Source organism: Hypomesus nipponensis, chromosome 11 (genome assembly GCF_054491055.1).
Source record: "Hypomesus nipponensis isolate SF chromosome 11, ASM5449105v1, whole genome shotgun sequence".
In the NCBI taxonomy this organism is placed as follows: Eukaryota; Metazoa; Chordata; class Actinopteri; order Osmeriformes; family Osmeridae; genus Hypomesus; species Hypomesus nipponensis.
In genome coordinates this window covers 7,006,188-7,020,696 of record NC_140371.1, presented here as the reverse complement: position 1 = coordinate 7,020,696, position 14,509 = coordinate 7,006,188, and the positions used below count along the sequence as shown (strand labels likewise).

The 14,509-nt window shown below is 39.2% G+C and overlaps 1 protein-coding gene and 1 long non-coding RNA gene across 12 annotated transcripts in view; one reads left to right on the top strand and one right to left on the bottom strand.

Moving 5' to 3' along the window:
• Nucleotides 1-11,677, bottom strand: part of rnaset2 (ribonuclease T2) — a 56,684-nt gene extending 45,007 nt beyond the window's left edge. For all 3 annotated transcript variants that reach the window (XM_084709160.1, XM_084709161.1, XM_084709162.1), the window contains exon 1: nucleotides 11,537-11,677. The gene's annotated coding sequence lies outside the window, so the exon portion shown is untranslated. The remainder of the gene's footprint in view (nucleotides 1-11,536) is intronic.
• On the top strand, nucleotides 11,015-14,502 carry LOC146267945 (uncharacterized). 9 transcript variants are annotated; one of them, XR_014768810.1, is made up of 4 exons: nucleotides 11,015-11,069; nucleotides 13,004-13,164; nucleotides 13,300-13,342; nucleotides 14,395-14,502. It is a non-coding gene; the product is annotated as an uncharacterized LOC146267945 (long non-coding RNA). The 9 variants fall into 9 exon arrangements; XR_014768809.1 differs by having other exon boundaries at nucleotides 11,031-11,093; XR_014768814.1 differs by lacking the exon at nucleotides 11,015-11,069 and adding an exon at nucleotides 11,147-11,289.
• The last annotated feature ends 7 nt before the right edge of the window (nucleotides 14,503-14,509 follow it).

The window sequence follows — 14,509 nt, the reverse complement described above, 5'->3', positions numbered from 1 at the left end:
CTCCACGACTGTGACTTCGATGATATGGAAGAGAGTACATACTGTTGTAAGTAAGGTGATAAAACGATGTAATAATTTAGTCAGAGTTAGTGATAAAGACTCATGTCTAGGTGAGGTGTTTGAGCTACCGCCTCCATATGGGCGTGAAGTAGAAACTCCATCCTGCGCGTCTCATGATGCCGGTGAGACAACTGAAAATGACATTCTTGATGTTAGAGAAGCTAATGATTTAGTGATTGGTTTACATGAACAAGTTAGAATAGTTAACAACACTAAAATAGAGTACCAACAAGTAGAAGTAGATATAGATAAATTAACTAAGGAACGTAAAGATATGGGGCTTAAAATATACCAGGCTGAGAAATAAATAAAATCGCTTAGAGCTAAATTAATCAAATCGACGGAAAGACAAAGTTTGGTCAACGTACGTAACAACTAGAAAAATTAAGAAGAAAGACGATCAAATAGATCACCTTAAAGCTCAATGTAAAGGTAATTTGCAAGTAGCGCATGAGTTCGAGCAGGTAAATGCAGAGCTCAAAACAGAGAGAGAGAGACTAGAGCAGAACCTTCACAACTTGCAATTCCAAATGCAAGGTCTTAGAGTAAAAGATAAAAGCAAACCCCTCAAGAGGAAAGATGTAGCTTTACCGGACAAAATGACCGATTTAAATGACCAAATACTGTACTGGCAGGATCGAAGTGTTAAAGCTGAAGATCAGACCAGAAGCGCGTTAGTCTCAACGTTAGATGGTCGTGTATATAATGATAAAAGTAGGCAGACCGTAATGGAGCTGACTTCGGCATTAGGGGTAAGTATGAATAAAGCAACGGAGGTAATAGATTGCGTTTTAAAAAACATGTCAGGATTAGAAACAGAGCGTTTACCTAGCGTGTCAACGTGTAAAAATGTAACACTAGAGGCCAGACATGTATCCTTGCAACAGATTAAAAGTAGGTTGATAGAGGAAGACAACCTCACCCTTACAACAGATGGTACAAGTAAACTGGGCCACAAATTCGGAACCGCTGGGGTTTGTTTTTCTGATGGGACTAGGCTACATATAGGTCTTAGAGAGCAAGCATCCGGCTCTGCCCAATGCACTTTTGACACAATTGTTGAAATGGTGCATGATGTAGTCAACACGGTGCATGTAGAGGACGATAGGGGTGGGCTCTCTGACAGGATCTTTTCAAAAATTACTAATTTGGTAGGCGATAGAGCAAGTACTGAGAAGAAATTTAATGAAATACTCTCTCAGTACCGTATGCAAATATTGCCAGAAATAGTCGATGGTTATACTCAGTTACCTGACTCAGAAAAGTCTAAACTTGCTGTAGTCAATGAATTGTTTTGTGGGATGCATGTCAATGATGGACTGGCACATCAAACAGGTGTTACTTTAGATATGTGGGAGACATTAGTTTTTAAAGGAGATAAGGTAGGTTGCGTAAAGTTAGATTCAACCCTTAAATCAGGGGGGAGAGCGGTACCGTGAGGCTCATCCGTTCTGTTTGTAAGACCGTGCAGGAGCGCGGCTGTGAGAAGAGTGGCAGACCCGTCCAGTTCAGAACCTTCTTGTTTAATAAGCACGGTTCTGATCATGTTCCATTGGTTCCATTCAAAGGTAACCATATTAATGTAACGTTCTATAATGCAGCAGGAGTTTACTATCTTTACCCTGACTTGTTGGAATTTACACGGTTATCTCAAAATGAGAACAGGTTAGTTCAGGCTGTCCATGCTGACCTTAATATTAGTCAGTTTATAGCAGGTTGTAGGGCATTAGGGCTCATCTCCAAACAGGTTACAGAACCATTCTGGAGAGTTCTTTCCAAGAAAGAACATGTATTAGCAATGAATGATAGGTATAGAACGCTTGTTTTAAAGCTTAGAGAGTGGCAGGCAGACAGCAGGCAGTTTATGAAGGGCGAGGTCACTCTGTTTGAGGATGTAGACATCCACAGAGGACCCATCTTAGATAAGTTGTTGGAGTCAACGTCAGAAGAGTTTGATGCTATGACTCAACAAGTTCTAGAACTTGTATTTGCTAGTTTAGTGAAAGTTTGCTGTAGGTTGGTACCGGACCACTTGGAACATGGACGGTATGATGATGTGTCTGAAGATCACTATCATGTCCTCAGATCAGTGCCCAAAACAAATGTTTTGTGCGAGAGGGATTTTGGGATATTTGATTAGATCAAAGTTCAGGGCAAGCAAAATAGCATTAGAGGGTATGGTCATGTTTAAGCAGAATAGGTCCTGGGAATGGTTGTCAGGGTTAGATCCAGATAGAAGAGCTGAAGTTCTCGCCTCAGCTCGGACATCTGTGAAAGGGCAGAGGGCACTGTTCTGTGAAAGAATGCATAGAATTAGAGAGGATAGATTGCATGTGCTTAGAAACCAACAGGATAGGCAGGTAGCTAGAGAGGTTCAAGCAGTGCGCAGGAAACAACAGCTCACTCTTGAACTTGGTAAGTATGGTGGACTATGGACAAGCGAGTTAGAGGTTAATGAACAGGTAAGTAATTTAGGGAGAGATTTAATACTAGCAGTAGTTGCACAGTTAAAGTTCCGTCGTTTTGTGTTGGGGCAGAAAAATGATAGTGGGATTTTAAATATATCAAAATATGGCAAGAGGCTCCCTGTAGATCAGCTCATCAGTAATCTGAAGAGTGTTGTTGTTAATGCCATTGAGCCTGTAGACACTAGTTTAGATGAAGGGTGTGGAGCTGCACCGGCTGATCTTGTTGCTGATAGGAAGGTAGAGTTTTTGAGGGATGCTGCTGAACAGCACCTTAAGGCACAAGATCTGGGGCGGAGGAGGGGAGGGTTGAGTATAGTCAGACTTCCAAGTATTGAAATGCCACAGCAGTTACTTGGTAAGAGAGTTAAACATTTGTATGTAAAGCGTGGGTTAGCTAGGTGGTTTAATGGGACAGTTATAGATTGTAAAAGAACAAAAGATGACATTTGTTCAAAATAAAATACGATGGCTATAGAAAACAGTACTGGTTGCCCTTATGGACCAAATACCAGGAAAATAAACTAGTATTAATACCGGTTAGTGCAGAGGATCTTGTAGGGAAAAGAATAGCGCACATGTTTATTAACAGTGAGGACGATAGTGTATGTTGGTGGCCAGGCAGAGTAGTTAGTTTTAATGGGAAAGGTGGGTTCTTAATAGATTATGAAGAGGAGGAAGATGACAGAGTAGCCAGCTCAGTGGTAGAATACCCATTACTCACAGATTATTACGAGAATGAGGTTAGGATTTATAAATAGGTTTGTAGTCTTGCGATGGGTATGTAATATTCAGGCTGTATTGGGTAAGTAGTCATTTGTTTGGTTTTAGCATTGGGTTGTCTGATCAAGTGGGCCTGTGCAGCACTGACAGACTTAGCTAAATGACACACTACAAAGCTATCGGTATGTAATATTCAGGCTTTGTGGTAGCTTGAGGATATTCATGATGGACCATTTGGTGATATGAGACAGGGAGCCCCAGTAGGGGGTGACTCCCTGTTAAGCCAAATGGTCTGCCATAATATCTGATAGCTGCATTGGCTAAGTAGTAGTAGTATTTGTTTGGTTTTAGCATTGGGTTGTCTGATCAAGTGGGCCTGACAGACTTAGCTTTGCAATATTAAAACGGACTACGTCTATAAAAATAGATACAGGTAGGATTAAAAGTAGTACAGTTTGGTGATATGAGACAGGGGACCCTGTAATGGGGTGACTCCCTGTTAAGCCAAACTGTCTACATAAAAATAGATACAGGTAGGATTAAAAGTAGTACAGTTTGGTGATATGAGACAGGGGGCCCTGTAATGGGGTGACTCCCTGTTAAGCCAAACTGTCTACATAAAAATAGATACAGGTAGGATTAAAAATAATACAGTTTGGTGATATGAGACAGGGGGCCCTGTAATGGGGTGACTCCCTGTTAAGCCAAACTGTCATAGCTAACATAGAAGTAATAGATAAAAGTTGCTCCCCTGAACCTTCACCATGGATGCAGAGGTGCCCAATTGTCCTCTGAGAGCTATCAACCTGTAGGTTTCCAAACTAGATACATAGATAACCCCCCCCCCCCCCCAAAAAAAAAAAAAGTTTACTGTTTGTTTTGTGTTGTTAAATAGTTCATCCAATATATATAGTCCCTTAACAGATGCATGTAATTCCCTCCACAGGTCCAAATGTCACAGGAAAATCACATCCTTTTAAAGTAAAGTGCTGCAATTCTCTTCTTTCTTGTGATTCAATTCACAAAGAATATGAGATAGTTGCTACAAGGGTCTTGAAGATAATTTATAGACACTGTATTTGATTAACAGGGATATATATGAGAGAGATTATCACTTCACTGTTTCCATTCATTTGGAATTAAGGCTGCAATTAGCTTGTCTATCAGTAGGTGTTGCAAGGTGTAATTGTTTGTTATGATTAGCATCCAACATCTGCCTGTCATATAATAGGGTTTCCCGCTTCTTCTTTTTCAAACAATGCAAGGCAAACATCTGCCCGTTTATTTGCCGCCTGTTTCTGTGTTGTTTTTATTTAAAATTGCCATAAAGACCTCTCATTGGTTGGCCTTTTAGAATTAAATCTGTTCCCGCCTTTTTCTTTTTTATAAGGGAAACATCTGCCTGTTTATTTGCCGCCTGTTTCTGCATTGTTTTTATTCAAAATATTGCCAAACAAACTGTCATTGGTTTTTTTCTAAATAAAATTATCATGAAACGCCCCTTATAGTAATTGGTTGTCCAAGATGTTAATCATTAATTTGATCCAATCGCGACAATATTTGCATACAGTAAAACCATTCACACCTCGTTTACTGGACCATTCTGACTTCCTTTTACAATGACTTCAACAAATCCGACTTCAACAAATCCTACTTCAATGTACAGGCCGCATGTCCCTCGACCCTTCAGGGTATGCTGGCAGGATCGTGTCACCTCATTTGGCGCAGGTATGTTTTTTATTTATTTCATCTCTACATTGTACATGGGTATTTTGTCTTATTCTTTTTACCAAGACAAAATACCCATGTACAATGTAGAGAATGTAGAATGTGTCCTTTTTTTCTGCCTTAAACGAAATCCAGGAGTCTGCAGCAAATATGCTAACTAACTGTTCATTTTAATGTAGCCTATTCCTAAATACATTTCATGCATTAAAAATACGTTTTTAATTATTCATCACATTAATGTTTTAGCAGCACAACCTGATAACGATAGTACTGTTAAACAATCTATTCTCTTTTGTTCAAGGTCGCACTGTTGCCATCTGGGGGGACAGCATAATGCGCGGGGTGGAGGTGGCAATACCGGAGGCTTTAGCGTGGGTACACCCGGGAACTACACTCCAGAGGTCGGCACACCAACAGCTGCACCACCTCACCACCATCAGTGGCCCGCTGCAAATATTTATAAATATCGGAATTAACAACGTAGCGCAGGGGGATTCTCCTTAGGATATCCTCAGGGGAATGCGGGAACTGATGGACAAAGTTAGGGAGCGGTACCAGTATCAAGTAAGCTTTGCCGTGTGCTCCATTCTCCCCCGGCCGGTGGATGATGCTACCACCAAACACATAGTTAGGGAAACAAATCTTCTCCTGGAGCATCTGTCCTTCGAAAACGAGGGTGTCATTTACCTTAGGACAAATACATTATTTCTGAGGCACTCGCGTCTAGGGATGGGCGTGGTTAATCGAATATCCGGATATCCTAAAGTAAGTTAGTATTCGAATACTTTTTTCGAATACTTATGAGCGTAATTTGATTTAAAAAAATGTTTTATTGAAAAACCGTCGCGTCGTGTTGTGAATTCTAATAGTTGTGACGTTAGAAAATGATGAAAACCATCCAAAAAAAGGTAGGCTACGCCTGTGTTCTGCTGCGAGTCTCCTTTCATTTCATTTGGCGCTACAAGAAGCATAGTGTCCTGGCTAAGCAGTACCTCGCAGCAACCTCAGTTCCTGCAGTCTTTTCTACGCCGGCCTGCTCGTAAATTGACTCCGTACTCGCCTCTCCCCTGAGCATGTTTACATGCTAATTCTCCTGAATAAAAATGCGTATGGCTAATGCAGTTGTGGCTTATTTATTTTCTTACCAGTAGCCATGTAGACCTAGCGTAATCGGCTGTTTATGTTGGCATTGTGTGGTGGCGCACCGTATCCTATAGGATTCCGGTTCCAAGTTAATATCCAAGTTAATATGCAATATTTCTCCGTGTGTCTTTCGTTTTTATGGTGGATAGTCTACCCAATGTGTTTAATTTAGTCCAATGTAGCCTACTTTTTATTTCACATAATAATAGGCTAATCGCTTTTCCGCCAAATTAAGAGCCTAAGTCTGAAGACGCAGCGTTTTTTCAAGTTCATTGTCTTTTCGTCTAGTAATCAATTGATCTTTCATTTGTTTTCTTTATTCAACCCTTATTTAATCTAATAGTTTAACCGTCCCAATTATTGCCAGAATGTGTGGTGGTTCATGTGTTTACTGTATGCTTTGCGTCACGTCAGGCTAATTACATAACGGAACCACATTAACAAAATAGATTATCCGGATATTCGAAAATAATTTCAGATACTATTCGAATAGTGAAATCAGTTCAAATCTCCATCCCTACTCGCGTCCTGTTTTGGAATTTTACAGTCCTGACCGGCTTCATTTGAGTAATGAGGGCAAGCGTAGGCTTTTTGATTATTTAAAAAACGTTTTGTTTTATTATGCTAGATAGGGTAGTTAGGGAAGGATTTAGCAGTTTTGATTATTATATTATATTTAATATACCAACATACTGTACCATTTTTACATGTAGGTAAATCAGTCCGTTTGTAGTCTCAACGTTTAAGTTATCATGTTGATTGGTTGACGGTCAAAATTAATAGGCTTAGCTCTCCTCGTTCTTGTGCATCCCGTCACTTGAACAAGAGGGCTTGTGTGCATGTGCATTCTCGGTTTTAACACATTACTAATTGTTTTCTCTTTTTTTCACAGGCAATGACTACATTTCGGACCATAAGTTTCATATCCCTTTAAATAAAGTAATTTATTATTAAAGTTATTTATAATACAATTAGTGTATACATTTTGTCCATCATAAACAAACAAACGTGTTCAAATCAAGGTATTTAAAAATAATGGGCAATGTCACAACAAGCACACACAAACACCCTGTTCAACGTTAAATACACCCCCAAGTGGCCAAAAATGTACATTACTGCAAGTAACGCTAAACGTGACAAACATTTGCATATTTGTGGTCTCAATTTAACTAAGTACTGGACACCGCATTAGCTTGCAATGTACAAAGAATTTAAGTCATATTTCCCGCCCTGGCTAGTATGGAGGACCAAACCTGCCATATTTACAAATGAATGAATGAATAAATAAATGTCCACATCCATGCATTTAGACAGAAATAAACGAATATATATATTAATTAATGCATAATTGTCAATCAATAGTTACATATATTATACATTTATGTATTTATTTATTTTGTATTCATTTATGTATTGATTTATTTATTCATTCATTCATTTATATATTCATTTATTTATTCATTTATTTATTCATTTATTTATTCATTTATTTATTCATTTATTTATTCATTTATTTATTTATTCATTCATTCATTCATTCAATCATTCATTCATTCATTCATTGTTCCCAATATGATAATGAGAGGAGGCCAGTAGGCGTGGAAACTGATGTTCAGACATTGCAATCAATCCAGAGCCATAGATTCAATCTAGCTAACGCCTGGGACACACTGGCTGCGAAGCGCCCTGGAGGGCCACAATATACTACGAATGGCGCGATGCTGTTCACACTAGACGCGCATTTCTCCACGCCGGTCACCAAGCCTTTCACCTTCTCTGAGATTTTCTTTTCTACATGTAAAGCTGACATGTACATAAACATGGCATAGGCTACAGGCTATTTAGGCAACTTGTTGCTCCAACAATAACAGTCGCAACGGCATCCCATTCCCAACATAACGTGGCAACGTTTGGCTTTTGTTGCCGTAGTCTTTGTAAAATATGTGCTATGGGGCTAGATATGTGCTAACTCCATTTAGGACTAAGCTACTTTTCATCTTCGATGATTAACTTTATGACGTCAATCTTCACAAATTTCTCTTCTGCTTGATTGGGTGCTATATGCCAGATTGTCTATCTCGCTCTTACACACAGGACAAATATGTTGGTTTGACAATCAACAATCAGGATTTTTTATTTTAAAATGTTTACGTTTTTATCGGGGTAAACACATGGTTGGCCGGTCAGCGTAGTGAAGTTGGGTGTTAAGTGATAGCCCACAACTAACGTAGTAAAATCTTTATAACATGTTTGTTTATCCAAATATCATATATGGTGAATTAAATCTTTGTTTTCAACAAGGTCGGCCAGCCTGTCCATGTAGGCTATGTTGTCCATGACAGCAAGGATGGATGTAAGGCTACATAATCGAATACAAAGCGTGGAAAACGATTAGCCAATGGTGTGTCAAATACCGCCTACCTATTTTGATTGACACATCTCATTAACATATTGAGAAGAAGAAATACAGGAATGAATGAATAAATAAATGAATAAATGAATGAATAAATGAATTAATAAATGAATGAATACATGAATTAATAAATAAATGAATAAATAAATGAATAAATAAATGAATACACAAATAAATACATAAATACATGTAAATTATAAGGTAATATTGATTGACAATTGTGCATTAATTAATACATGTATTCATTTATTTATGTCTAAATGCATGGATGTGGACATTTATTTATTCATTCATTCATTTTTAAATATGGCAGGTTTGGTCCTCCATAGGCTAGAAGCAGAGCTCTGTGACGTAGAACAATGGCGTTCTTAAAGGGAGCTTGACAGCTTCTCGGTGCCACAAAACTCAAGGTTTAAAGCGGTGGAACGTTTAAATTTTTTTCCTAAAATCACGCCTAAAAACTGGATTTGTGAGAAAACTAAAAGAGGTAACTGAAATCTGACTTCGGATTTGTTTAAGTTACGTTAGGTTACATACGAAATTGACGGAGCAAAACTGATAAGACATTTTTGGTCTGTCCTCCCTACTACTAGTAGTGTTTTATCGATATTTTTTCCTCTATGTTGATTTTGCCGTGGCGGCCCGCCACAGCTAAATTTCTGCCACGGTATCAGAAATAGGGCTGTACAAACTTTTAGGCCCTCTATCAGCAGTGATTGTTCGAGTGCATGTCGGAGAATAGCACAGACATGCGCTTCACACCGCAGTTGAGATTGCGTGTGTGCGTCCATGACAACTGTAAATCATACCCTGGAACCCTGGAATTTCATACTTCTGTTTCAGTTTTAATCTTTATTTGTTTTCGTAGAAGATACATGGGTTAAAGACGTTTACAGTAGGCTAGTCTTTTAGCTTCGTTTGCTTGTTCTTTGCGTGCGTGTTTGTACCTACAGAGAAAAACCTTTTATCATGCATCGATTTCTGATCCCAAAACCATCTACTACTGTTCCTGCGACAAGGGATATTAAACTCATAGCCTACTCCAGAGCAGGCAGAGCGTGCTGGTCCTAGTGGAAGCACTTCCCTGTCTCTCTGTACCAACGTTACCGCTGCTATGGTTGAAGGCGAGCATGGTTTGAATGACAGCAATCCAATGCAGCCTGTTCTGCAAGCGTGCACATTTTAGCCAAGGTAGGCATCGCATTCATACTTGGTTAGAGTACTCAGCCAAGCTACATGCATGTTTCTGCTTCCCCTGTTGATAATTTGGAGCCAGAAATGATAAAGACATCACCTTCATAGACAAGGTTTTTACCAAAGGAAGCGGCGGCGGTTTAATTTACAAAGAGCTCCATTTTGCACTCAAATAAATGCCCCAAAATTTTGCTCGCGCACTGTGCGCGCTCGCACTGTGGACGATCCTATATCCAGCATCACACCAAACCCAGGATATGTCATAGGTTTGGGTTAAGCCCCGAATGTTTATAACGTATGGCTCCGTGCCTGATTAACGCTCGGATCGTGAAGCAGACTCAAAAATGCTAACATAATGGTTATATAAAAAATTATACGACCCCCTTCCGTTATCATGATGCCCCCCCAGAAATGTTCACTGCCCTCCCAGTCAAAGCAGGCTGCATCCGGGCCTGATATATATGAACATAAATATTATCCTGTACATTTGTAACGTTGTTGGGCAGTCCATTTCTGCTATCTGTCAAGTCAAATTGCAGTGTTTTTTAGGGTGTGTAAATTCACTTTGAATTTTTGTTTTGTAAATAAACTATGCACCGTGTTATTTAATACATAAATGCCATTATGAATCCCTGCTTGAGCTTTTTTTTCCTAAAAAGACTTTGATGTTCCAGCACTTATAGAGCCAGATTATACTGTATATATTAATGAAAACAGTGACCCAAGTAGCCTTGGCCACCCCATTAATAAAACTCTAGTTCCACCACTGGCCACACCCACAATTTATAGAACCACAGACTCTTGCCAAGAAAGTGTTGACACCAAGAGAAATTGTTTCGCAATTTTGCAAAAGACTTTTTGATGGTTCAATTGAGATTATTTTAGATGAGACTGTACCATGCCCATTGTAATTACATAAACTGCACCCATACAGTGTACAGTACATTCTGGCCTTTCTTGGTATTGCTGGTTGTAAATACTGTACACCTGCATTCATACTTGACTGATAAGAAACACTACATTTGAACAAGTTGAGACAACCCTTCAGTTACTAACTATAAATTATCCAGGAGTATTAATTATGGTTCCTCAATATACATTTAACATATCACAATGTAGGCTGTGTTGCAGCAATCATTTTGGTGTCCCCCTCAGAAATTGCTCTTGAGAAAATGTCATATAATTGTCCCCCCCAAAGTTGATAGCAGATTTTCGCCACTGCAATTCGCTATAGAATATTCACAAGTCAGAATAATTTAGTTCACTGAAGCACGCGCCTGCGCTGTAAGAAGTATCCTTTACGCCCTGGAGAAAAAGTTGACCCACACCCCACCTGAGAGAAAGTAATTGGTTCAGTTCGGAGAAAGGCTAGTTTTGATAATAATAACAACATTTAAAAAAATAAGTATTTGTAGCACGTTGTCTAAATCACTACGGTTGGAAAGAGGCATTACATGAGTTTGTAACGACGTTCCTGTTATTAATTATTGCTTTGGGAAGTTGGAATCTGCGCCACTTTCAACCTCGAACTTCCAGCGCCATACTGGAGTACATGCGTACTTGGTATTTCGTCATTTCGATTTAGTAGCTATCTCAATTTCGATTTAGTATTGCATAATCATAACTTAGTATCTAAATATTTCGATCCAGTATCTCAATTGTCTTATTTTGTCTTTATTTTTTTTACTGGCGGAAATGGGAAGCTTCCATAGGTATGTGCCCGCTGTGAGCTGATAAACTATGGAGCATATGTTTCACTCATAAAACGTGTGTGCGTGAGAGAGGGATGAGGAAAGAGACCAAACCTTACCTTTGTTATATTGCTCGTTGGTAACGCTTGGTTTCAGCTTGTATTGCCTTGGACTTCAAACACTCGAGTTAAAGAAAATATCAGTAGGCCTAGGCTACCCTTTATCAGACGAACCCGAATAACGTGTCGTGAAGGTTTTCACTGAGATATCTATCAATTAGTTAGTTTCAATTGGGATAGCCAGATCGAAGTGTATAGCCTACAGCAGTAGACTACCTAAATCCGTTTGTTTCGTGTTCGATCAAAAGGAATCCTTTCCTGTTGGAAGCCTGTGCTTAGAGCTCTACGGAATGGTAATCACGTGAACAAATGACGTGTTTTTTGCACAACAGACCCAGTCCCAGAGAATAGGTGCATTCGACAAGGACTGCTGCCGCATGAAACGACCGGCGAGAGTAGCCGCTTGTAGTCGGGGAGGAGTTAAAAACGGCTCTGTGAAGTAGGACATTCCAGCTTCTCGTGGTTTGCTGCGTTGACGTCAGTCAAGCGCCGTTTGCTTACTTTACTTTATTTACAATTAAACGTAGTCTTTCCGTTAGTGAAGAGGCGGACGATACGTCACAGTGACCGGCGCCGTCTCAAGTTGAACAAAAAGTCTAACCAGAATTCACTGTTTCAAGTCAGCCGCCTGCGGCGCTGCATGAAGTCAGTCCATGTCGAACTCACCAAATGTTTAATATGGAAGCAAATCGTGACCAAAATTCTAATGAAAATGCATTGCCAGAAATGCTTTTTCATTTTAATAATGTGGCTGCATTATTTGACTCATAAATAAAGTTAGTAATCAATCATCCTATTTGCATTTTAATTTTCTTCTTTAAGACTGCTCATTCTTTCACTTAATTAAAATGAAAACGAAAAAGACATTTGACATTTAATTTTCAAAATATCTATAAAGTATCTATTTGCTGGGGCATATTTTGAAAATTAAATTTCAAATGTCTTTTTCGTTTTCATTTTAATTAAGTGAAAGAATGAGCAGTCTTAAAGAAGAAAATTAAAATGCAAATAGGATGATTGATTACTAATTTTATTTATGAGTCAAATAATGCAGCCACATTCTTAAAATGAAAAAGCATTTCTGGAAATGCATTTTCATTTGAATTTTGGTCACGAGTTGCTTCCATAGTTTAATATGGGGAGAACCATAGATATATATATAAAGGCAGGGATGTAGTGGGGGCTAAACGCACGTAAACGCCATTTACGCACCTCCCGGAATTCGGAAATAGCGTTTATCCACCTTTAAATTGCGGAAATTGCGTTTATCCACCTCTAAATAGCCTTTAAATGCGCATTTACGCACATTTAAGTTCCCTGTCCCTCGTTTTCTGCCGTTGGAATAATCCGAAATAAATTTGGTGTAGCCTAACTCCAAATACTAAATTTCATATTGTTTAACATATAAACGCTGTAGTCTGAATCATTTCATCTGCGCTGTATGGTCTGTGACCCTCCAATCAATAGGGACTTTAAGCAGCGACGGCTGAAGGGACGGCTACGGCGTTCGAGTGACAGTTTGCGCACGCGAAATTCTATCTCAACATTTCCTGCCGTTGTAGCCCAACTGTCTACTACTGGAGAGCGACTGATTTGACGTACTCAGTAATACGTTAGATTTCAAGCAGGTAATTATACGTTTTTATCGTATTTTACACTGTCATTTCGTTTTTATTTGATTCTACCGTTAGCAGCTTCATGGATTATTAGTATATTTGTTAAAGGTACCCGCTAATTTGACTGATTTTCATGTTTGTTCATAGACATGTCATCCGTTACCAGCACCCAAGAAGATGCTAGAAGACAGTAAGTAACGTTAACGTTAGTTATCCTGGCTAATATTGTAGCTAACAAATAGGCTATTCTCAACAGTTTTGATTAGAATTATTTAACAAGACAGGTATATTTACTATAGCCTATTTTATATCCAAAACGATGTAGTTGGTCATATGTTGAAGCTTGTCTAACTAGTTGCCCAAATGTATCTAGTGCCCCCATGGAGTGGACAGAGAGGCACGACATCATTCTCTCTAGAGAAATTCTAGTTTCGGAGCCCTTCACTTTCAAGAAGGGGAGTGTGGACAAAGGCAAGGCCTGGTCTACAATAGCAGACAATCTTAATTGTTCCCTGGACCTTATGTTTAAGGTTACTCAAAGGTCTGTGAGGGAGAGGTTTGCCCTCTGCCAGGACAAATATAAGAGAAAGATTAGCAAAGATGAGAGGAGTTCTGGAACATCAATGGTAATGACAGAATTAGACATATTAATTGAGGAGATAACGGAGAAGGAGAAGGCAGCTGATGAAACAAGAGGATTGAATGACCACAGAGGCAAGATAGATGCAGACAGGGCCAAAGCAGAGGAGGCTAGGAAGAGGGCCATGGAGAGGATAGGCCAAACTAAAAGGAGGCTGAGTGAGGATGGAGAGGAGTTCCGCAGGCATAGGAGAAGTGGAAATGACACCATTGCTTTTTCTGAGGGAGAGAAGTGCATTTGATAGGGAGCTGAGAGAGAAAGAGCTAGAATTAAAAAAGCAAGAGATGGAGGAGCAAGCTAGGAGGGCACAACAGTCGCAGCAGCAGATGGTAGACATGATGCAGATGATGCAGCAACAGCAGGCCCAAATGCAGGCTACCCAGGCCATGCTCTTGCAGCAGCAGCAGCAGCAAGGGCAAGCATTGCTCGCTGTAATTGAAAAATTAACTAAATGATCGAAGAGGTAATGTCTAAAGCACTAGATATGTTGTGTCTGTCAGCTGTGCTTCTAATGAAAGCAATGCTATTAAACTTTATGTAAATTCTACTTGTGAAAACTTTGGCTGGTGTCTTACAAATCTTGTTTTTGTTTTCTCTTGCAGTGAAACTGGACTGGAGATTAAATAAATGCTGCTAGATTAAATAAATAGTAATAGAAACAAATAATTTTGAGATGGCCGGTGTTTAATAATAAAACAAAGTATAATACACACATGA